At 38.6% G+C, this 23,854-nt stretch overlaps 1 protein-coding gene across 1 annotated transcript in view; it reads right to left on the reverse strand.

Moving 5' to 3' along the window:
• The window catches only part of LOC6048638, a 57,545-nt gene extending 35,486 nt beyond the window's left edge, over nucleotides 1-22,059 (reverse strand). Inside the window, exon 1 of the mRNA XM_038256122.1 lies at nucleotides 21,178-22,059. The gene's annotated coding sequence lies outside the window, so the exon portion shown is untranslated. The remainder of the gene's footprint in view (nucleotides 1-21,177) is intronic.
• Between the last annotated feature and the right edge of the window lie 1,795 nt (nucleotides 22,060-23,854).

Below are 23,854 nucleotides of genomic sequence, written 5' to 3' on the forward strand. Positions count from 1 at the left end.
ATTTATCGTAGAAATTACTTGTGTAACGTAACGCAAATGTTTCATGTATATTTTCCTTATTATTTGTAACGAAGGAGAAGAAATCTGGAGTTTTTTTTGAAAAGGTCCAATAAACCAAATTTTCAGTTTTTGCTTTTTGGGTGTTTTTTGATACCCCTGACTCAAGGCGGTTAAAAAAATACCCAAAAAGCAAAAACTGGAAATTTGGTTTATTGGACCTTTTCAAAAAAAAAAAAAAAAAAATCTCGAGAAATGTGGCTTAAGATATAAGACACAACTGAAGAGAAGAGAGTGTTACAAGTTACTAGGGACATTGGATGTCTGAGAACCTTGGTTTGGGTGTAAAGACCATCAACTTAGGGACTAGACATTTTCACTGAAAGCTTTCTCAGAGAAATGTCCTCTCCCGACACACCGTGCAACACAGACAGTCAGACAGTGGCTTCGGTGAAACAAATTTGCGCTCGAGCCCGAGAACAGCACTTTTATCGTTTTCTCACCGTACATAATCATCGGCGCTTTTCAGCTCTTCATCATAATCATCATTCCTCCCATCATCATCACACGTCTGTAATCATCAGTGTTATGACGGCCATTATCGCCGAGGCGCGGTGGACGCAGGATGTGCTGACTGCTGCTGCGGCTGCGGAGTTGCTGATGATGATTTCGATGAATATTTGATGGCCGGACATTTCGGCTGCTGCTTTCTTATTTGTTGCTGAATTTTGCATGTGGGTTGCATTAAAAGCGATATGTTGAAAGGATTTTGGTATAACGGATTCTGTATTTGGCAGAAAATTTACATGATTTCATATTGAAAAGAGATCTTTAAGTGGATCTACTTTGGGATCTACAGGGTTCGGGATTTGACAGTCATATAATTCGCTTATGTTTAAAAAATCTGCAATACATTTCTTTGTAATTTGATTTGAAACACAATCAGATGAAATCTTCATTAAACCAAAGTTTTCAAAGAAACTACACCAGATTACCAATACATTCGAGGAAGTCTTCGAACGTGTTCTATATCGGGGAACCAATTACTCGATACTCTTTCATTCAACTTTTATCGATAATTACATCAAAATCATCATCGTCATCGTCGTCGCCGTCATCACAGCCGGGGTACCATCCCATCCCGCCGGTAATGGAACAGAGCTCTCGTAAGTCGAGCCGTCATGCCACCACGTCGTACCTTCTTCTCGGGTGTGGAAGGAACGACAGATGTTCCGAGAAAATTTATTGTTGATATTTCAGCCGAGACCCGGAGCGAGTGAGTGCGAGTTTCTCAAGAGTCTGGGGGCTTCGCGTTCGACTTGAAAGTTTTCTTCGGAAACCTTGTGAGAAGTTTCGGTGGTTGTGCGAACGGACTACAAATACAACCTACCACACCGAAACCAGCCAGGAAGAGAGGTCCCGGCTGCTCTCGAAATCCATTCCATGACCCGACGAACGACGGACGGGACGGTTTTGGCGCTGAGCTGGTGTGTTATTATCATCGTAGGCTCAGGACTCCTCGCGGTGAGAGGGCATGACGGTAGAAAGGAGAAAAAAATAAATAATAAACATAAACACAAAGAACCAACAAAAGAAAGAAAGGAAAAAAAAATCGAGAGCGAGAAAATGACTACGGGAGTGCCAAATTCACCGGAAGAGAGTAAAAAAAAGCACCGCGGTACGACCACATATAGAGACACGATCATTCGGATTGAGCCGGACGGATGGGCGAAATGGGTATTATTTTGAAGGTTGAGCAAACGTAAAACGTAGAATCATTCTCACAAATTTGGATCGAACCGTCCTGAAGGGGGGTTGTATGTGAAAAGTAATCGAAATTTTGATAATAAAATTACAAAAAAACATTGTCTTTATGAACCATTTTGTGGATGTTTTATTCCTAAGGCATTTTTATTTATACAAAAATCGATATCCCATTTGAAAGGGTTCCAAAAACGCTCCAGTATTTATGAATCATTAAAAATACAATGTTGCAGACGTTTGTAAAAAAACTGATACGGATTTAACTTTTACCAACATTTCGCTTCGCTTAAAGAACGGTAATAGAACCAATTCTATCTTAACTAGATTCTCAACACCATGACATCCGTATATGGTCGGCCGCTCATATCTGGAAAGTGTTGATGGGTTCCTTTTTAAAGGGGATAAGGGAAATACACAAGTTATCCCCAACTAAGTTTCGCTTGAAGTTGAATGGTTTTTAAGAAGATGAATTGTCTAAGAAGCCACCTTAGGTAAGTCGATGAACTGTATGACCTGTTTGGGGTGGGTATGGTGCCATACATTGTACGGCGTAAGAAGGTGCGATCCAAAGAACCGCAGCCTTCGAGACACAAGTGCTCCACAGAAGCAGAGTAAATGTGCCGAGCTTTCCAGACAGAGGTTGTTAGGCCACCTGCCGATTTTGTGCAGGTGATATCTGGCAGGACAATGTCCTGTTAGAAGCCTTGCGAGTATTCGTAGTTCCCTACGGTTTAAGCCAATAAGTTTCTTGGCAATTAAAGGGCTTGGAGTGATAAAGGTTTTAACTTGTCTCAATCCACGCATCTCGCCCCAGATTGAAGCGATTTGCGATTGTTCCCAATTAGTTATTTCTTACTTCACGGCACTTTTTGATATTCCAAGGAACGGCTCGGGGACCACGAAGATGTTTGATGAGCCTTGTCTGGCAAGTTTATCAGCCATTTCGTTGCTTTCAATGCCGCAGTGCCCAGGTACCCAAAACAACATGACTCTGTTATGCCAAACAGCAAGTTCCCTGAGGAAAACGACGCACTCCCAAACAAGTTTGGATTCGCATTCAGAGGATTTTAATGCCAATAGTGCAGCTTAGCTATCCGAGAAAATGGATGTATGGATGAAGCCTTATAGACAATTGTCTACGATGGGGGAGGGGGAGAAGAAGACAGAAGTTTGTACGCAAAATTTCCGGCCGAGTTATTAAAAAAAACAATTTATGGAAGAATAAAATTAAACACCCAAAAAGTTTAGTTGACTATAGATTATTGTTCAAAAATTTAATGAAATTTCTTCCAAGAAATATGGGTGTTTGAACCTCTGGTTGCTCAGATACAGCGAATAAAACAAGAAAGTTTTCAAAATATGTAAATCTTGTCAAAAAAGTCTATTGAAAAAATCTCAAAAAAGTGTTACAATGCAATCTACAACACCAAATCGATCGGAAAATTGAAATACGAAACGAAGTTGACTTCATAGCTGTCGGCCACCATTGCTAGTACCAACCACTAGTGTCTTCCTTTTATCTACAAGGACTTCGCCGCCCTGGGCTCCTAAGTGTATGAAAGTATGGCACAGAGCGACGGCGCCGAATACCCATATTTACACAAAGAATTTTAGAGCGCCCGCCGCGGGATTCGAACCGGCGACCTCTGGATTGTGAGTCCAGTGCGCGGTCCGATTGATCCACACGGGCGGGAATTGAAATACTGATTTACATATATTTACGTACAATTTTTGCATGCACAGCTACCAAAATTGTAGGGAGACTTGTAGGGGTGATCCAATGATACAAATACAAATTAATTCTATTTTCGGAATTCAGGGTGGATTGCTTAAATTCATGAGTTAGGCAATCTTGTAAGTTCTTAGTATTCATCTTGTTCAGCTCATATATTTCAACAAATTTAATAAAAAAGTTATATTACATATTTTCAAAAACTGTAATAACATCCAGTTATATGATTGTACTTTTTTCGAACTGTATATAATATGCTTTGTTTTCTAAAGATAGGTTTGATCTTAAAAATATAAAAAAACAGTGAAAGTTACCTAAACTTTTCTCAGTGACGAAGTATCTTCTGCGAACAAAATTCTTCACACTATTTTCCATGCCAACAATTCTAATAGTTTCAGGGAGGTAGCATTCCCCACCGTTGAGCCAAAATTGCTGCAGCAAGCTAAAATTCTAATCATTTCTCGCCAACACCGGATGCAGCTAACACAAACTATTGACTCAACGTCGTCGCCAGGTTTCGTAATCGTCCTATAGGGTTTCCATTCCACCCGATCCAAACGAACGGTATAATAAGCAGCAGCAGCGGCAGCTCAAGCTAAACACAGTCGTGGCGAACGTGTCGAATCCGCACGAAAACCCGGCCCAGGCCAGAACGGGGCCTTATTTAGTGCTTCTTGTGGCATCATCATCATCGTCATCATCAACCAACATCGGCCAGAGCGGCTGTTTCGTGTGCTTCTTTATCTCACGTCTGACCGGACTCTTCTCTTGCGAACCCCACCACTTGGCTGGCTGGCTCATGTTGCATGTGCTTCCTCGGTTTTTAAGCCGTCGCATTAAACACATGTTTTATGATCCTGTGCCATCCGTCCCCCAGTCTCTTCTCTTCCACCCACCGAGCCGAGCCTCTCCGACCGTGCCCTATCATGCACTTTTTATGCTCACATTTTGGTAATAAAGATTTCTCGATTCCCGCTCACGAGCACACACACACACTTCCAGCGAAACTCTCAAGGTATTGGGAGTGTGGTCCTCTCTCTCTCAATGTTGGTTTTGTACCGTGGAGTGGAGTTGTATTTTTCTGAGATTTTTCAATCTTTTTAAAAATTTTAGAAATAAATTTTAAGTAGATTGTAGATTGAGTAAATCTTACCTTTAACATATCTTCTGAACAAGTTATTTTTTTCTGCATTGATTTTTTTTATTTATTATAACATGGAAAGTTGTTTAATTATATGTAAAAATCAATTTGTTCCAATTGCCTAGGGACCATTCATAAACCACGTGGACACTTTTTTGGTAATCTCGAACCCCCCCCCCCCACGTGAACAATTGTCCATACAAAAAAATCTTTTTTGTATGAAGCATGGACAATCGCCATACCCCCTAAAGTGTCCACGTGGTTTATGGATGGTCCCCTACCAGCGACACGACCCGAGACAGGACCCAGGGGGACGACTCCTACACCTGGACTGAGCTATGAGCATTCCTTTAAGAAAAATATTAGAAAGAGATTGACTTTAAACTATTATTTTGTAAGTCAAATATTTATTATACCAAATCTTTTATGATTTTTTTAAATTTAGTATCAGTTTTTCATTTTTTTTTCAAACGACAAATCGTCTTTTGTGTACTATTTTGTGACAACGACCATTTTGGTCGAAAATAAGTTAATGATGATATTTTGTTAAGCTCAAAACTCCTACAAGATGCTTTAAACCAATTTTGGAAATCAGTTTCCGTTTCCCGGATATCGAAATTTACATATATACCAATTCCTCATCAAAACGATCGTGCTATTTTGTGCACTTCATACAAATAGTTGTAAAATGTCGATATTTTTTCGTTTTTTCACAAATTTATTTTAATACACATTTTTTTAAACCAAATATGCTGATTAAGTCGTTTAAATTATTAGTTATGCTTATTTTAGTTTGTATATGTATTCTGTGCACAATTGTGACACTTATTAACAAAAAAAAAAATGAAAATATTTGCAGCAGTCTAAACAAAATTTTCATTTTTTGCTTTTTGAGTCTTCGTGAAACCACCTTGAGTATGTAAATTTTGTTTATTCGGCCTTAAAAGACTCTTGAAATGAAGAGTGACAATAAAGCACGTTTTTTTTAGGTTTTTGTTGAGTTTCTCAGGATTTTAATCGAATTTTGAGAATCTGTGAGGGTCAAAAGGCGATGCATTGAAAGATCCACAAAAATGGTGTCCTTAACTCAATTTGAAAATTGATGAGCGACAAGATCACGATGAAAGGCAAAAAGACTTGTAATTTTAGATAGGTAAGTCAGATCGTGGAAATTCTTAATCCACAAGAAAGGTCTTCTCATATACTTTCTAAAAATATGTAACATGTGAGGGTTTCATGAAAAAACCACCCTTTTTTACCATGATTTTAATTTAATATGAAACAGTTTTTTTAACATAACTTTTTAAATACATGATAAAACTGCATGAATTTAAATAGCAACTTAGAGGACGTTAAAACGGATCGATTAAAACCATTTCGGCCAAAATCGGTTGAGTCTGTGACAAGATATTCCAGTGACATTGATTTGGTACACATGTCTACATACAGCCAAACACACAGACATTTGCTCAACTGGTGATTCTGAGTCGATATGTACAAATGATGGTAGGCCTAGGAGGTTTAACTAAAAAGTTCGTTTTTCGAGTGATTTTATAGCCTTTCCTCAGTAAAGTGAGGAAGGCAAAACAGTGACGGAGAGACATTTTCCGATGATAATCGAGTCTGGACTGTACTTTTCGACACAAGTACTGGAAAGTTGAACACTCAAAGGGATGCCGGAACCACTTTTCAGTACTGTTATTTCGGCGATGAAATGTAGGCCGTCTGGCCTTTCAAGAATGACAGGAAAAGTAAGTACAGTCCAGACTCGATTGTCCGAAGACCTCGGAAAATTTTTACTTCGGATAATCGAACCAGCAATTCTTTTTCGTAATCTTAGTTTTGATTAATGAGCTTCAGTATGACCTATCCAGGTTTTTAAGCGAAGATGACGTTCGAATTGTGAACGATCGAAATGTCAAAATCGCTCAGTAGCAGCAACATTAGAAAAAAATGTGGCTGTCATGCCATGGCACACTTTTTTCGTAATGTTGGTACCACTGCGTGACTTTGACATTTCGGGCATTCACAATTCGAACGCCATCTTTGCTTAAAAATCTGGATAATCTACTCTTAAGTGATTTAGAATTTATAAAACAGTATGGCGGTGTTCAAATATTGTAAAACTGTATTTATTAGTTTAAAAGCAGTCAACCATTCGAATTTGACTAAATTGGGGTCGCAGGATTCAAATTTAATGTTAAAAGTAAGAAAATTAAAAAAAAAACATGAAACCATTTTTGTTGGTCATGATTTGATTACCCAAAGTCTCAAACAAACCTTCGGATGATCGAATCGTTTTTGAATGATTTGATGAGAATGAATGAATGAAAACGAATTTTCATACGTCCATGCATACTTTAAGATGTATCGATATATTGTTAAGAGCGAGACCACGAACAGGGCATATAAAAGTCGTGCTTGCCATTTCATTAGGGCACATAACTTTTTTAACCCAGAGTGTGTCCCTTTCACACCTTATGTAAACTGTCATTTGAGTGAAAGGGACACACTATTGTTTACAAAAGTTTTGTGCCCTTTTGAAATGTTAGGCTCCAACTATCTGTGGCATCTGTGCCAAATATGAGCACTCTAGGTCAACGGGAAGTGGGACAAATCGGGACACAAAGTTTGAAGGCTGTGACTCATGCCAAATTCAATTAAATTTCGGATAATCTTACAATGCAAAGTAATCAATGTCGGTGAAATTGAGTCTTTTTGGAGAACTGGAATCATTTTAAAAATAATACAAAATATTAACATACCAATTTAAAATCGCCCACCAAAGTCACCCACTCCACGGTACCTTTAGGCAATGCAAAAGAACCATAAGAACATTAGTCGTCGGATCACAAGAGCCATTCCTGAATCCAATTTGCGGCGCTCTCTCTACCCTTCGATGGGTGTGTTGGTAAATTTATTCCACTCGTTATAGCGTTATAGCTCTCGGCTCGCATTAAATTTCCAATTTGGAAACAATCTACACCACAGAGTAGGCAGCAGCACAATACAAAAACACAACAATACACATAACACACACAATGCCGCATCCTACCCTTGGCGACGACGTCGACTGTGTGCGAGAGGTGAAAATGGAAGAAAAACATTTCGAAAATGCTTTTTCTGGTGAGTCTCCGCTTCAAGCAGAAGGCGATTCTTCTCTTCTCTCAGAGTGTTTTTTTTTGTGCTGGTCCCAGCTCGGCTCGTTGCATGTGTGTTGTGCGAGTTGTTCGGGTTTTTAAGGAGCACTTTATGACACAGTCAGCAGCAGCCGGCCATGTTGCCTAGGAGGAAGGCTGCTGTTAGGCAACCTGCTCCGGCCAGACGAGAGAGAGAGAGAGAGAAAAAACGGACACGGAGTGATGGACGGATTCGATTGCTTTGAGTGGAAGAGGTACGCATTGGGATCTAGCGCCGAGCCACAGCTGTGCACCGATTTAGAGTAATATTTGATTTTTGTTAGGAAATCTCATTAACACATAAACTCCAAAGCTAGAGAGAAAGGGGGAACTGTCATACAAATTCCCCCTTTTCTCAAAGTCGAGAATTTAGGTGTTAACAAAATTAAAAAAAATAGAGGGCTATAATACTATATTTTTAAAACCGCCTTATTGCACATAAATAGATATATTATGAAAAAATAGTAAGGCCAATGCAATTTTTATTTCATGTACTTACGTTGATTTTTGGCAAGCAGAACTTTTTCTGAAAAATTCGTGTTGCCAAAAACGGGATGGCAATGTTTGCTAAAAAATCAGAACTGTTTGTGTAATGTTGTTCTAAATTTACAACTACAACACTAGAGTGTGGAATCTCTGGAGGATTCCGAATATAATTTCATCTCGAACATATTTCCTGTGAGCAGTGTTGCAAATGAGTGATAGAAAAACTGTCAATTGATTATCTCTGCACCAAAAATATCCGAGAGTATAGCGGCTGTCACTATAGCTTGTGAGATCTCTTCTTGTGTCTCGTAATTCCCAGCGATATCATTCTCTCTCTATCACTCCTCTCCTTTTCCTCGACTATGCGTTCTCACCATTGAATCTCTCATTCTCTCCGAAAACTGCAATGAGAGAACGCGAGATGGCTATTAGAAGCCGACCACGCATGACGTCCCATAAAATTGCGCTTGCAGAAATTGGTTTTGTGCCAGCTTTTATGGTTAAACGCTGTGAGGGTTGGATAATCGTGCAAGCGGGAATGAGAGACAAAAGGAAACTGTCAATTGCGAGTGTGTAAACAGGAAAACGTGTTCGGCTATGTTCGGCACTGAGAGTTTCAATAAGGAGAAAAAAGCAGTTGTATTTGAGGCATGAATATTCAGGCGGGATAATTGTAGTTGCTGAGAGCTGATATTTTGATATTTTAACAACCCTGCCTGTGAGTTTTTTTTACATTTTTCCTGAGCGACGAAATTTTGCCTTTTTATTTTTTTTTGCAGTACAGGGTACATGAGTGTGGTCAAAACCATCCTGACTTTCAAAAATCGAATTTTCGCTCCGTTTTTGGAAAATCTGTGTATATCTGTGTTAGATTTAAAAAGTCTGTGTTTGTCTGTGCATCACAAAACTTCAAAACTCTGTGAAACACAGACAAATCTGTGTACCTGGCATCCCTGCTCTCTATCCCAAAACCGTAATGGTTATGCCTTCTTCACCTCACTGAGGAAAAGCTATAAAATCACTCGAAAAATGAAAATAATTGAACTCCTAGACCCACATAACATACATATCGACTCAGAATCAAATTCTAAGCAAAGTGGAGCGGGGGGTAAGACGGCCCCATCTCGGCACTGGTTCATCCGATTTTGTCCGTTTTGGCCTCATTCGATCCGTCCCAGGGGTCTCACAAGACGGTATTGAGCAATTCCAGCCCAAACCAGGAGTATTTTAGGTACATTTTTCTCGACCCTCTCCGATTTCGATGAAACTTTGTGGACATGTTATCCTACACGGAGAAAAAAGAGTTCCCAAAATCGTGAACAAGCGTTCATGAAAATGGGAACCACGAACAAAGTGTTCAAATTTCATGATACGTTTTTCAAAATCGCACCATGGGATTTGAACACTTTGTTCGAGGTTCCCATTTTCATGAACGCTTGTTCACGATTTTGGGAACTCTTTTTTCTCCGTGTACGCTTAGGAAAGCCATTTTTGTGTATATGGAATCAGTTTCACTCGATAACGACATTCGAGAAGGGCGTGAATGTTTTAAATATTTTTGCATTTCGTAATTTAAATATCGCTGTATCTCGAATCCGTTGCATCGTATCAAACAGTGGTCAGAGACAAACTTGAAAGAAATCGAACGGACTTTCGACAAAAAATACACTGATAGAAAAAAACACGCCACTTCTATGAGATTTTTTGATTTTTAAGTTTGAATGTCACGATTTTTTCTCGTTCAATTTTTTTGTGAAAATAGCCTAAAATGTTACAAAAAGACTCACGAAAAATGCAGGATGGAGCATTTTTCCTAAAAATACAAAAATCATTTACTGAAACGTTCAAAATTTTCAAAAACCGAATTCGAGAATCGATTCTCTTGACAATTTTACATGAAAGTCTCCATTGTTGACCACTGTCCTAAATCCAATCCTTGTGAAGTTACAGCGGTTTTAAAAATAAGCGTTAGGGTAGAGTAGTCATCAATGAGACACGGGGAACAATGATAAAATGACTCTCACAAGTCGTAGTTTCAATCAATCAGGCTCATATTTGGGGAAAAGGTGTGTCTACTAGATACACATCTGCCATAATAATAGCTTTGGTTATGGACGCTCCCTTGAAAAGTTATTCATAAATGTTTGATTCTGAGGTGTAAAAGTAAATTATGGACAAAAAATACTTTTTCGCTCGTAGGCTGCCATTTACACCAAAACTAATATTTCTTCAAATTTCTTTCGATGTTCCATAGGGATTGAGTTGGGCTACAATGTCCTTTCATTAGATTTGACCAAAATTTAGAATATACCCAGAATCCAGGGTTGTCTCATTGTTCCCCACTCATGTTAGCCCATGGGTAACAATGAGACACTTTGATTTTTCTTCATTTAACATTTCAAAATCCATGTAAATCTTTCAAAACATGAATTGAAAGTGATTTTTGGCATATTTATAGAGTTTTAACTTCATTTAACCAGACATACAAAGTTATTTGGTATGAATATATGGATTTTACAAAATTTAAATACTTTTTAGTATAACTTTTGTTAATTAAAGTTTCATGTTGATCAATTGCTCTAAAATGTTCAAGGTAAGTCACCTGTTATGAAACAATACAAAAACTTGATGTTTTACTAGAAAAGTATTGATTTTCGTAGAGTGTCTCATTGTTCCCCAGCTGTCTCATTGTTCCTGCCAAGTGCGTCTACAATGAGACAGTTGAATAACTCTGGCTGTAGATGTCGGATCGATCTCATATTTTGGTCAATGTTTGAACACACTAAAAGAAATAAAATGCAACAAAAAGCTCATTAAAACATGCTGATGAAAAAATTAGAAAAATCGTTGAAAGTTGAAAACCAAAAGTGTCTCATTGATGACTACCCTACCCTACTTAATCCACCTTTAGATGGTTGGTGCCTTCCTCACATTCATAAAGTCAATACATTTAGTAAAAATAGCAACATACCCCCTTAACATGTTTAACAAATCAACTTGATTTCTCATTTCTTTTGATAGGGTTCGCAGACCTTCAATATTTCTGGCTCATCGGCAAGGTCTAAAAAAAACCTATTCAACGGTAGTTTGCATGGAAGATTCAGACAATTTCTCTATCACAATATCTGAGATCCGGCCTCCAAAAAGTGTATAAATAACACTTAAGTGCTAATAACTTTTGACAGGGTTGTCAGATCTTCAATGTTTTGGGCTCATTGGAAAGGTCTTAATAATAGCTTTCTTAAAATGTATAACATGATAGGTTTTCTTGCAAAAACCACCCTTTTTACAATCTTCCGGACATACGCCAAAATCGTTTTTTAGCATAACTTTTGAAGTACTTAACTAAACTTGCTGATTTTAAATAGAGACCTATGGGACCCCAAGACGGATCGAATGAGACTAATACGGTCAAAATCCGTTCATCCAGTTCGGAGATAATCGAGTGACAATTTTTTTGTCCACCCACCTACACACATCCACACAGACATTTGCTCAGAACATGATTCTGAGTTGATATGAATACGTGAAGGTGGGTCTTAATAAGTTCATTTTTCGAGTGATTTTATAGCCTTTCCTCAGTGAAGTGAGGAATGCAAAAATGCTGAAAAAATAATGTGGTCAAAGACAATCTTATGGGAAAGTGGACGAGCTTTCCGGTAAAAATATTTTCGAGACTGAAAAATCAAGTCTGTCATATATACATTATTTTTAAAACCGCTGTAACTTCACAAGGATTGGACTCAATGATCAATATAGAGACTTTTGTGCAAAATTATTTGGAGAATCGATTCCCAAATTTGGCTTTTGAAAATTTGGACGTTTAGGGCACTTTTCAATAAAACGTTTTCAGTAAATGATTTTGTATTTTTTAGGACTGTTGCTCCATCCTGCATTTTTCGTGAGTCATTTTGTATCATCTTAGGCTATTTTCAAAACAATCTTGAACGAAAAATAAAATTTTGGGCTCAGCTTAAAATTTGACTTTTAAACTTAAGAATCAAAAAATCTCATAGAAGTGACGTGTTTTTTCTTTCAGTGTATTTTTTTTTCGGAAAGCCCGTATCGAGTGAAACTGGCATCATAAACAAAAAATGGCTTTCCTAAGCGTAGGATAACATGTCTATAAAGTTTCATTGAAATCGGAGAGGGTTTAGTACAACCGATTCCCTATTTGACATGGAATTGCTCTATTAAAAATTATAAAGCTTTTTGAAGAGCTTCAAAAGTTATACTAAAAAAGAAATAACTTCAAGTCCGGAAAATGTAAAAACGGTATACGATATATAGAAAAACGGTATACGATATACGATATATCAAAATATATACGATATGATATACGATATATCAAAAGACCATTTCTATTCAATGAGTACAAAAGATTGAAGATCTGACAACCCCATCAGAGGTATAAGCACTTAATTATTTTGTATGCACATTTTGGAGGCCGAATCTTAGATATATTGATAAAAACGTTGTCCGGATCTATCATGTGACCTATCGTTGGACAGGCAATCAACAGACCTTAAACGAGCCCAAACAATTTGAGATCTGACAACCATATCAAAAGTTGTATGCACTTAAGTGCCCTACATTTGTAAGATCTGGCTACCCTATCTGATGGCTTGAATGAGTTAAATTGATAGAACACTAAAGGTCCGTCCCTTTTGTGTCTATTTTGGATAACATTGCTTTATAAATGTTAGGAAGGCACCAACCACCTAAAGGTGGATTAATTAACGGTTTGATATTGAAATCGTTTTGTTGATGAATTCTCTCTTGAGAAAGTTTTCTGGGCTAAATGATTGTACAAATCACTACAGAAAAGTGTAATTGGTTAAGTTTATGCTCACCTGTAATTCGTTTTTGTTAATTTTCCTATTTAACTTAAGACCGTATGAAAAGTAGGCAAGAATTGATCAAAAACGAAATGGACGGTGTAACGATTTCGACCCCTGCTTGTACCCAAGTTCACAGGAATCAGACGCAGGTGGTCATCGTCATCGTCGTGTCGTCGCATCTTCATTCCGTGTGATGCGCGTACGTCGATCGTCACCACACCACATACTATGTTGGTACGAATAGTTGGTTCAGGTCGCCGTCGATTTCTGGCTGGCTGGCTGACTGGCTAGGTATGTGCGGCGTGTTATAGAAAATCGTTAATTTTAATTGAATTCATTAATTTCTGCTCTGCCTGGAATTAATAGCGGTGTACAGCAGCGGCAGGTCTGTTACGAGGGAAGAGCTCAATAAACTGCGGCTCATGCAAGTTTTATGATACCTGAATTTAAAACGAGCATAGTAATGCGCTATTCACGATAAGCCAGATAGAGCTGTCTGCAGTGTGGTCCCAAATGAAAGATCCATATTATCAACCGAAAAATACAAGATATGAGTTACGTAGTACATCTGCTCTGCTCTGCTCCCAACTGTGTTACGCCTTAATACTCTACATAAATTTAACATTCATTTATTATGCAAGTCATGGATTGTAAAAAAAATCGCTAAAAATAACGTTAAATCATCCTTCTCCTCGCAGAACAGAAAATTCTGTGCCCGCTTCCTTCCTGCCAGGAGTGTGTCCAACAGCGCCGCCTGGAAATTCAATTTTTCCTCGTACAATTCAATTTAGTCCCCATTAGGGGCTCTCTTTTGAGCAATTAATATCTGTCAAATACTGCCACCCACTAGAAAATTGCCAAGCTTGCGCAGTACGGCCAAAACGCGCCACTATGCCACATTCGGACGAAAACTCCGTCCGAATGTATAAGCAAACAACACTCACTCTACGGGGCAAACAGAGGAGCATGGTACGGTGTTGGTGGCTTCGTGCTTCACCCTTCAAAACATTCATTCCGACGAACGAACGAACAAACGTCCGCTTGCGGTGAGCTGTTGACAAATGTGCGCTTTTGCTTTTGATGTGAGAGGCAAGCAACAGCAGCAGCACTGCCCCAAAATAACAGAAACATCAAGCAACGGCAGCGATTCCACTTTGTCCAAAGTAGCAGTTTGCGAAACTTTGTACCGGGCATTAATCAACGCCAGTGGCCATTTGTTCATTTACATTAGGGACCACGTTTTGAAAATATTTCGCCTCGACGAAACCCACGTTCCTGCTTTGCGTTGAGCAAAAGCACTTTAGTTATTACATGAAAGGTGTATTTCTTGATTACAAAATTTGGCAGTGCAAATATTCGTCAGTCTGGGGCAGAACTTTCTTCATTGCCAGCAAATTTTTCATCGTCCTGGCTCGGTATTTGAACTTACGACCTTTACACTGAAATAAAAAAAAGTACCAAATTCCTAAATTCTAGGAATTTTGGCTCCTTTCCTTATTTAGTAATTGGGTTTTTTGGATTACTTAATAAGAAAAGGAGGCATTTGATTGTCCGCGGCGCATTTGATGATATTCTAGCTATTTTATTCTATTCTCTTTACTACTATACTACGTGATCATTGTCTCGCAGTAGACCTTACCCTAGTAACATTTTCAAACTTACAGGTTTTATCATGGTTCTGAAAACTCTGATACGGCCTAAATAGGCTTTTATGGCCTACTTAAAACCTTAAATGTTACTTGGGTATGAATGTCAGTAGCTTTTCCGTTACTAAATAGAAGTTGAGTTTGATAAGGGTGTAATAGCGAAAAAAAACTAAATTGTTAAATAAAAACGTATTTTCACTCATTGCTTGAAGGATTAGGAAATTCTTAAACGTGTATTAATTGTCCCATATACAACTAACGAGAAATTAAAAGTGCACCATGGAGTTAACTTTCTGTCAAGCTGCTGTGAAGTATTCCATTACAGCTATGAATGTTCCACACCAACGTTCCAACGCATCTTCTGAAACTTGAATTTCACTAAAATAGTATTAAGATTTGGCTGTCGATACAAAAAACCGGCTAATATGCCACTCTTATGGGAAATTGCCTTGATGGAGATTTAGTGACAAACACTAAAACTCGTTTTTCTCGGAATACTTGATTCGACATAATAGCCGAAATTTCAATTATGGACAGTATAGTTGGTGGTATATTCTATTGAAAAATCAACTTAATTGATTTTGTACAAATTTTTAAGTATCGATAAAATATTTAGTAGGATTTGAACTTGTTTGAATTTCAAACTGTTTTTCTGTTCTTAGGAAGCAAACTATTTGAAGCAATCGGTTCGTATACTATCTCTGAACAAATGCTCCAAATTTCAACTATTGATTGCTACAGTAAAAAAATACAGTAAATATTGTAAACAAAAATCCGAAAAGCACATTACAAGTGTACAGAATTCCCATACAAATTGAAATGAGCTTAAATCAATAGTTCATCAAACTTAATCACAAAATTTTCAAAAAAAAAAAAAAAAAAGATGGCAAACCTTTTGAAAAATGTGTATCAAAGGTAATTTAGATGATTCGATTCGATTAGCCGAAGTCTCATACAAACCTTCGGTTTATAAATTTTCGGATAATCGAGTTTGGAGTGTATTTTCCATTTTGAATAAAAATCTTTTTAATAGTTTTTTAAACAATTAGACAGATTGGAAAAACAAATCTTATTATAAAAAGTTTATTATTTATTTATTATTCATACCATCAGATTGGGTAGGCAGATCTTCATGATTCAGGGCACTTATGTGCGCATAACTTTTGATAGGGTTGTCAGATCTTCAATCTATTGAACTCGTTAGAAAGGTCTTTTGATCATCTATCCATCAACAGGTCGCATAATAGATCCGAATCCGAGATAATCCAGTGCAATTTTTTTATCAACATCCCACCACACACACAGACATTTGCTCAGAATGTGATCCTGAGTCGATAAGTATACATGAAGGTGGGTCTAGGAGGTCAAATTAAGAATTTCGTTTTTCGAGTGATTTTATAGCTCTACAGTTTGTAGGGAAATATCTTGTATTTTTCTAAAATAGCAGTACTGTTTTGCGTTCTAATGATGGCATTGGCTTTTAATCTACATTATATAACAACTTTAAATACTTTTTTTTGTTAGTGACTAATGGATATGATCATAAAATGAGGAAATTTGAGGTTAAACGAAAACGAAGTTGACTTTATAGCTGTCGGCCACCGTTGCTAGTACCAACCACTAGTGTCTTCCTTTTTATCTACAAGGACTTCGCCGCCCTGGGCTCCTAAGTGTACGAAAGTATGCCACGGAGCGACGGCGCCGAATACCCATATTTACACAAAGAACTTTAGAGCGCCCGCCGCGGGATTCGAACCGGCGACCTCTGGATTGTGAGTCCAGTGCGCGGTCTGATTGATCCACACAGGCGGGCGAGGTTATCTTAACGATAAAATATTTATTTAAATTTTAATAAGTGTAATATTCGTTCACATATGAAATACTTCATTTTTAAATACGCTTTTTTATATTTTGTTGGATTTTTCAAACTACCTTTAGCTACTCAAATTTGAAGGCTAATGATCGATCAGATTTAAACATTTCAATCGAGTTTATATCTACAATATGTAAAATTGAAATGCTATCTCGATTAGTTGTAATCAGCTTGGGTGTGACTTTTGGACTGTCTGCTCACCCTTTTCATCCATTCATCACTCGAGCTTTAATTCATATACCCATAATCTTCTACACAAACACAAAATGGTAGCAAGACTTTTGGCCGACGATGAGATAACGTTACTGGCATCCTGAGCCCAATTATGACCAGAATCTGATAAAGTCCATCAGTTCAACCCTTTTCGCTTTTGATGGTTGGATTTTCGTAAAAGTAAACTTGAATTTGAATTCCAAATGCTTGGATTCACCATCAACCATCACCGAGGGGGAGGTTTCTCTATCAAGAGTGTCTCCAGCAGCAGTCCTGGCTCTTTCTGGCCCGGCGCACTAACATGTGGCCAGTTTGTAATTCTGTGTTTACCGAATGGTCGTCGCCGTCCGGCGCAGTGCTTACACTTTTCATGTGTAATAAAAAATGATGCTTTTGACTTGACGATAATGGACACATCCACACACGGACGGGAAGCGTTCTCGATATCGTGAGACCTGCTCCGGGCTGGGGCTGGGACAAAGAAGCTTAACCCAAACCCAAACCCAAACGCAGGCTCAAGAGGGAAACACGAAGATGATTATTATTTTTATTGACATTCCTTCTTCCAAATCGTATACAAAGTTCATTTTAAAGCATTTCGTTTGTTGTGTGTTTCATCGGCAGCAGACGTCGCTCTCGAGAGGGTTTTTGCCTCTCTTTCTTGATTGTGTACTTTGGTTGATGTTTTTCTTCTCTATTTTTTTGGTTTAATCTGCCCCGCATACAAACACACACACACACCCATGCTCGCACAGTAATGTTCAAAGCCCCAATCACTGGAAACAGATGTATAATGCAACACACGTCTTTCACGAACCATGCCATCATGCATTGATGAGCGCGGACCTAGGAGAGGAAATTGGAACTCACGAATGGAACGAGAAACAATAAATGGTTAGAGGCATGCGCCGATAGAACAAGAATCCGTAACATCAATGATAAAATTTGAGCTGCTTTTGCCAAACAAAAGTATTTATTTTAACGATGGCCAAGGCAGCTTACCAAAGTTTACTCCATAGGTATCTTATTTTTTTTTTAAATTCATCATCTCGATACGAGAATCGAACACACGACCTCTGGATTAAAAATCCAGTACGCCGCTAGTCGAAACCCATCCCCTACCGGTCAGGATTCCCAGTGAGCAGATTTACTCTTTGAAGGGATCTGACCTTGCCGAGCAAAACAAGAATCGAACCCTAGATCGAACTCATCATCTTGCGCTTACAAGGCGAACCCCGTATCTTCACGCTCACGGTAGCTTGGCCTACATTTTTTTTTGGTTTTATCCCTTATCCCCGAATCCCACTTTCCCGAATCCCATATCCCAGAAAATCATTTCCCCGAAAATTCCACATCCCCGAAAATCATTTCCCCGAAAGTGCCACTTCCCGAAAATCATTTTCCCGAAAATTCCACATCCCCGAAAATCATTTTCCCGATAATTCCACATCCCCGAAAAGCATTTTCCCGAAAATTCCACATCCCCGAATGTCATTTACCTGAATGGCCATTTTACCGAACTGCCGTTTTCCCGAATTTACATATACCCGAATGGTTACTTCACCAAAAAATCAATTTTTCCGAATGATGACCTAGATATAAACTAAATTGTTATTTAGGGATTTTTTTTTATAAAAGTATGACGTTAATATTAAATTCTCCTACGTGTTTTGTAAGATTAAAAAAAAAACAAATAACCGTAGAAGGCCATTAATAAACCACGCGGACACTTCAAGAGTGCGGGGTATTGAGATCATCCACGTTCCATAAAAAAAGATTTTCTTTTTGTAGTGGCCATTTTCAGCAAAGGACAATTTTCCAAAACGGCATCTACGTGGTAAGGATAGAACAGCAACGATAGTTTCATGTGACGACTCGATGCGCAGGATTCAGTTTGTTCTAGATTTTGTTTAACTGAACTAATTTGTCTTTATCAATTTTGGCTGGATGAAGGCTTTGAACAATTATTTTTTATTTTTTTACGTCCAATTCGAGTTCTGCGACCAACACTTTTAATCAAATCTAAATAGTTGGTTATTGAATTACAAAAAGCATTTTTTGAATATTTCATCACCGCTATTTTAGATTTTAAATAACTAAATCACTTTAAAGTAGTTTAGGGGCTATACTTAAGCTCGACAGCTGATTTTGGTTGCCAAGGTCCCGAGTAACAGTTACAAATTTTTGCGGTAGTCGGGCCTGAACGTGTGTCAAACACGTTCTGACCTGAAATCCCTTTGGCCAGTTGTCACACTTACATCAATTTGATTATTCAAAATTCAAGTGAAGCTCCGAATTTTTTGAACGTTCAATAGAGTAATCAACGTTCGTTTGTATTGCGTGTACGTACACAAAAATTAAGTGAGGTTAAATTTTGTCAGCCAGCAAAATCAAATGGTGCACTAGTGTGCGTACGCGAAACGTCATAAAGGTCTATTGTGGACATGATACTTTATTGATCGCTACTTCCCCGAACCCGGTCAGGCGGGTATGGCCGTTGTCCAGAACCGGTTCTGGGCAACGGCAATACCCGCCTGACCGGGTTCGGGGAAGTGGCGTTCGGGGAAATGGCCGTTCGGGATTATGGTCATTCGGGAAAATGATTTTCAGGGATGTGGAAAATTAGGGGAAGTGGCCATTCGGGAAAATGGTTTTTAGGGGAAGTCGCCATTCGGGGATGTAGCCGTTCGGGGAAATGGATCGTTCGGGGAAATGATTTTCGGGTAAATGACATTTCGGGAAAGTGTCTTTTCGGAGATGTGGCATTCGGGGAAATGTCTCTTCGGGAATGTGGGTTTCGGGGAAATGTCATAGATTCTTTTTTTTTATATTTCGTCATTTGGTCTCATAAAAATAATAAAATTTACCCATCCCTTTAACACCATACTTTGAATATTTGGTTCTATAATCTGAAACCTCCCTTTCTCGATGATACTTTCAATAACGAAATAACAGAGTCGACTACATATTTTTGAATAAATTACAAAAAAGGAATCATTTCGAAATGTGGGGTGGTGTATTTTCTGATGATGAATAATTATTTATTTATTTTATTTTTAACGAATAACACTTTGGAAAATTGCACACCACTGAACCACTTGAACTGCTTTCATTTTGAATAATTTAAATATTTTGTTGGATAGTTTTGTAGTAAAAAAGCAATTTAATTCCATCTATTTTATCCTCTTCATGATTTAAGCATATTCTATATTTTCAAAATACCAGGATTCTGAGTAAACTTTATGCCTACACAGATGTCGCCACAGAGCTCTATCCACCTCTCTCCTGGTTGTAAAAGTGTGCAAAGAAAGCATTAAATTCGCTACCGCACACCATCACACAACCCGTCACGTCGAATGTACGGACCGGACAGTCAGCGCCGCCGACCAGAACTCCGGAAAAGAGAGAGATTCCGGCTTTTGGATAGTTCATCTCTCTCCATCCTTTGCACACACTCCCCAAAAGTACCTGGGGTGAGAGCGAGAGAGAACGAGCGGGCGAACAGCAGCAGGACATGGAGCGAGTATGCAATAAAAAATTATTTACATAAATTAAAAAATAAAACACTGATCAAATAATCATAAATTTTCACTCGTTTTTTGTTGCCTTCGCCCATTTTCAACTTTGGCTGAAGCCAGGCCACGGACCGCGACTACTTTCGGGGCCAGTCGGGGAAAAATATGAGTGTCATAAAACGGAAAAATGACTATTCGCTCTCGGTTCGTTCTCTTTTTTCGGCTTTTTAGAAGGAAGCAAACGTAGGCATGCAATGGGATTGAATGTGGGGAAACTTTCACACAAGTTTTTAGAATATTACAGGGACTGAAAACATTTTACAAGAGTTTTCCAGCAATTGCCACACTTTAAGTCTGGTCAAACTTTGTTTCACCACAATTTTCTTCTAATTGGTCACAGTGGTCATAAGGCCCAAAAAAACCTTGTTTGCATTTGACTTCTCAAGTTTTACCCAATTTTACAATTTTTACCACTGAAATTACATTTTGACACACTGTGTGAGTCTCTAGTGGCAGCAGAGAAATGGTTTTGAAAGGAAGAAACGAGAGACCCGATGAGAGAGAAATATTGTTCGAACGCAAGGGGTGGAAGTTTTAAATTGCATATCATTAAAGAACAATATTTTATGTTCTTTTCATTTTTTTCCTCTAGAAAAGAGGAATTTAATGGAAAATCGATAGCAGTCCACCATGTTTGAAATTTTGTGTCTGCAGCAAAGTTGGGGCGGATTTGAGCAAAGTCTAGGTGGGACGTTTGAAGTATGTCATTCACGAATAAGTGAGTACTCACCGATTAATGTTTTGTAATTTCTCTCTTCACTGCAAATGCAAGACAATGCTGACTACACTGTTAACAGGTATCAACCCAACAAATGGTAATTTGAAGGGGCTAACTTTGATGTTTTAACTTAACTCAGTTCAAGTTACTGATATTTCACTGTAAATGCCACTAACACACGTAGGATATAATCTTCTGGGGGTTTTTCTTTCTTTATTTATGATTGCAACATGCTTTCATTCTTCGTTATTTAGACGATTAGCAGTCTTCGCTCGAACGAACGTGACGTGAGACTTTTTTTTTTCTTTCCTTCGTTTGACCACACAATTTCTAGCTGCTTCGCTTATAATAAAACATTTCCAGTGAAAGAGAGGGGAAACGTAACACCATAATTAATGAAGATTTATTTGATTGATTTTTTTCACTCATCTAGCAGTCATCTGTCTCGCACACACTGCGCTAACATAGCAGGCGGCGGCTATGAAGACAGATTCTTCACACCAGTTCACACACAGCACTGTAACACTCAAGGCGACTGCCCTTATAGGTGCACACATACAGACGATATTTTACGATTATTGAACAACACTACATACAATCAGAAACACGCTCCCCCAAAGGCTACGACGACGTCTGGAACGAGTACTTCCTTTTTCTTCCCCACTCAAAGTAAAAATGTTAATCCCGTATCAATCGATTCAAGACCGGATCCACTTCACTCAAAAATTCATTCACTAGATCGCTTCCCCACTTTAGTAGATTTCGTCACACCTTCACAGTACTAGTTCATTGGTCAACATTAGTTATGTAGGAAAAAAGTTTATTTTCTGTTTGAAATCTTCTCCAGCGGAACCAAGTAGACCGACCTGTTCTAACCAAACACTTGCTCACGAATGACGGCCGACACTACCATACGAGCGAGTAGAGTTGCTCTTCTAAAACCTTCTCCTTTTGATGTCGATTCGCTACTAGCACTCACACAGCGAAGCAGCCGCTAGAGAGGGTCGGGTTTCATGAATATTTAAATTTATCATATATCATTAAAAGTTTCTTTTTAGAAATCGTTCATGATTATTTTTGAATCATTAAATTTTTTGTAACATGTTAAAAAATGAATCAACGCATAAACCGGAATCTGGCCATCTCTAACATTTCATTCAACACATGAATGAGTTTGAGAGAACGTGTGTGTGTATGTCTGCGAGAGATTTGTGGGAGCTGAGAGAATGAGCAGCTGGTGCTTGACAGTCATTAATGTTTACTAATAAACATCAAGTGTTTACATGGAATGAACGCTGGAATGAACTGTACCTAGCGAACGTATTCATAAAGACATGCAAGCGTTTTGTGTTTTACTGTGAAAGCGAAAGCTACACTGAAAGCCCGACCATGGTAATTTTAAGAACATCTCAAGCAAAACAAACAAAGGTCCTAAGTCAAAAATGTAAACAAACGGGATTTTCACTGCAAACGATGCATTTAGCCGAAAACTATTACTAAATTTCGAGAAAAGTATAAAAAGTTGATTTTTATGTGAAAAAAATCCAGTTTTGCAAAAGGCCAAAGTTTATCACATTTTGTTTGTTTTCAATTTCCTCATAGACCCTTGGCATCAAATGGCCAATATGGAAACTGATTTGTTTTGTTTTGAAATCGTGTTAGGTTCAGGGACCAACACAGTGTCATTTCAAAACAAAAATAGAAACAAAGTATGGCCCTTTATTTCAAATTAGTGGAATAGAACGACGAACGGTCCGAGCAGCCCGCTTGAAAGTCCAGCCGGTCCTGCGGGACTGGCAGGGCGTGTCTCGGCTTTGTCCACCGGCGGAAGTAGCAGGGGATGTAAAAATGTTGGCGGTAGAAGTAGGCGTCCGGATGGTGATCACAGCATCAATTCTCGGTACGGACAGTGCCGAAAATTACACCCCAATAAATCTCGGATCCAAAAACCCAGCAGAACCACAATCCAGACGGTCTCTGCTTCATCAACTACTTCATGGAAAAAACCGGCAACCGCAATTCGGCAACAACGACGTGTAACAAGTTAACCTATACCCAGCCAACAAATAAATACGCCGGGGATCAGCCCAGCCGACGACTTCCGGAACAACCCGGCAATTGTGTAAACCACCGATGACCGCCACGACGGTAAATACATCACGAGCAGATCCGATGACACGAACGCCAACACTTCGTTCATTTCGTCGCTGGCGCATCGATCCGGAGCGGCTGATAAGTCAGTGTTTGAATGGAGAATATGCTGGCCTCGGACGCGATCCAAAACACAATGCGTGGAGACCGCCAACCGGTGCCAAGACTTACCCCGACAACCCATGTTCCGTCGCCGTCGCGGCGTCTCCAATCAACAAATCAACAGTTGAGTTACTCTTCCTCAAACATCAATTTGCTCAAAATAAATATTCTCTAGTATTTCAATTTCAACATCCAAAGTTAATCCTAAGGCTTTAGACGATCGATACCTAAATAACACAAAAACCACGTATAAAAACTTTAAAAAAAAAAACAATTTAAAACACCGAAAAAATGTATTCGATGCAAAAGGCCAAACAGAATGAAGAAATTTGTTTTGGTTAGGGCTGTTTTGGCCACGGTACAAACAAAGAAAGCATCAACATAAACAAGCTGTCATCGTGTTAGGCTAGGGGCCAAAATGGAAAGTGAAACTTTC

This window comes from Culex quinquefasciatus, chromosome 2 (genome assembly GCF_015732765.1).
Source record: "Culex quinquefasciatus strain JHB chromosome 2, VPISU_Cqui_1.0_pri_paternal, whole genome shotgun sequence".
Classification (NCBI taxonomy): Eukaryota; Metazoa; Arthropoda; class Insecta; order Diptera; family Culicidae; genus Culex; species Culex quinquefasciatus.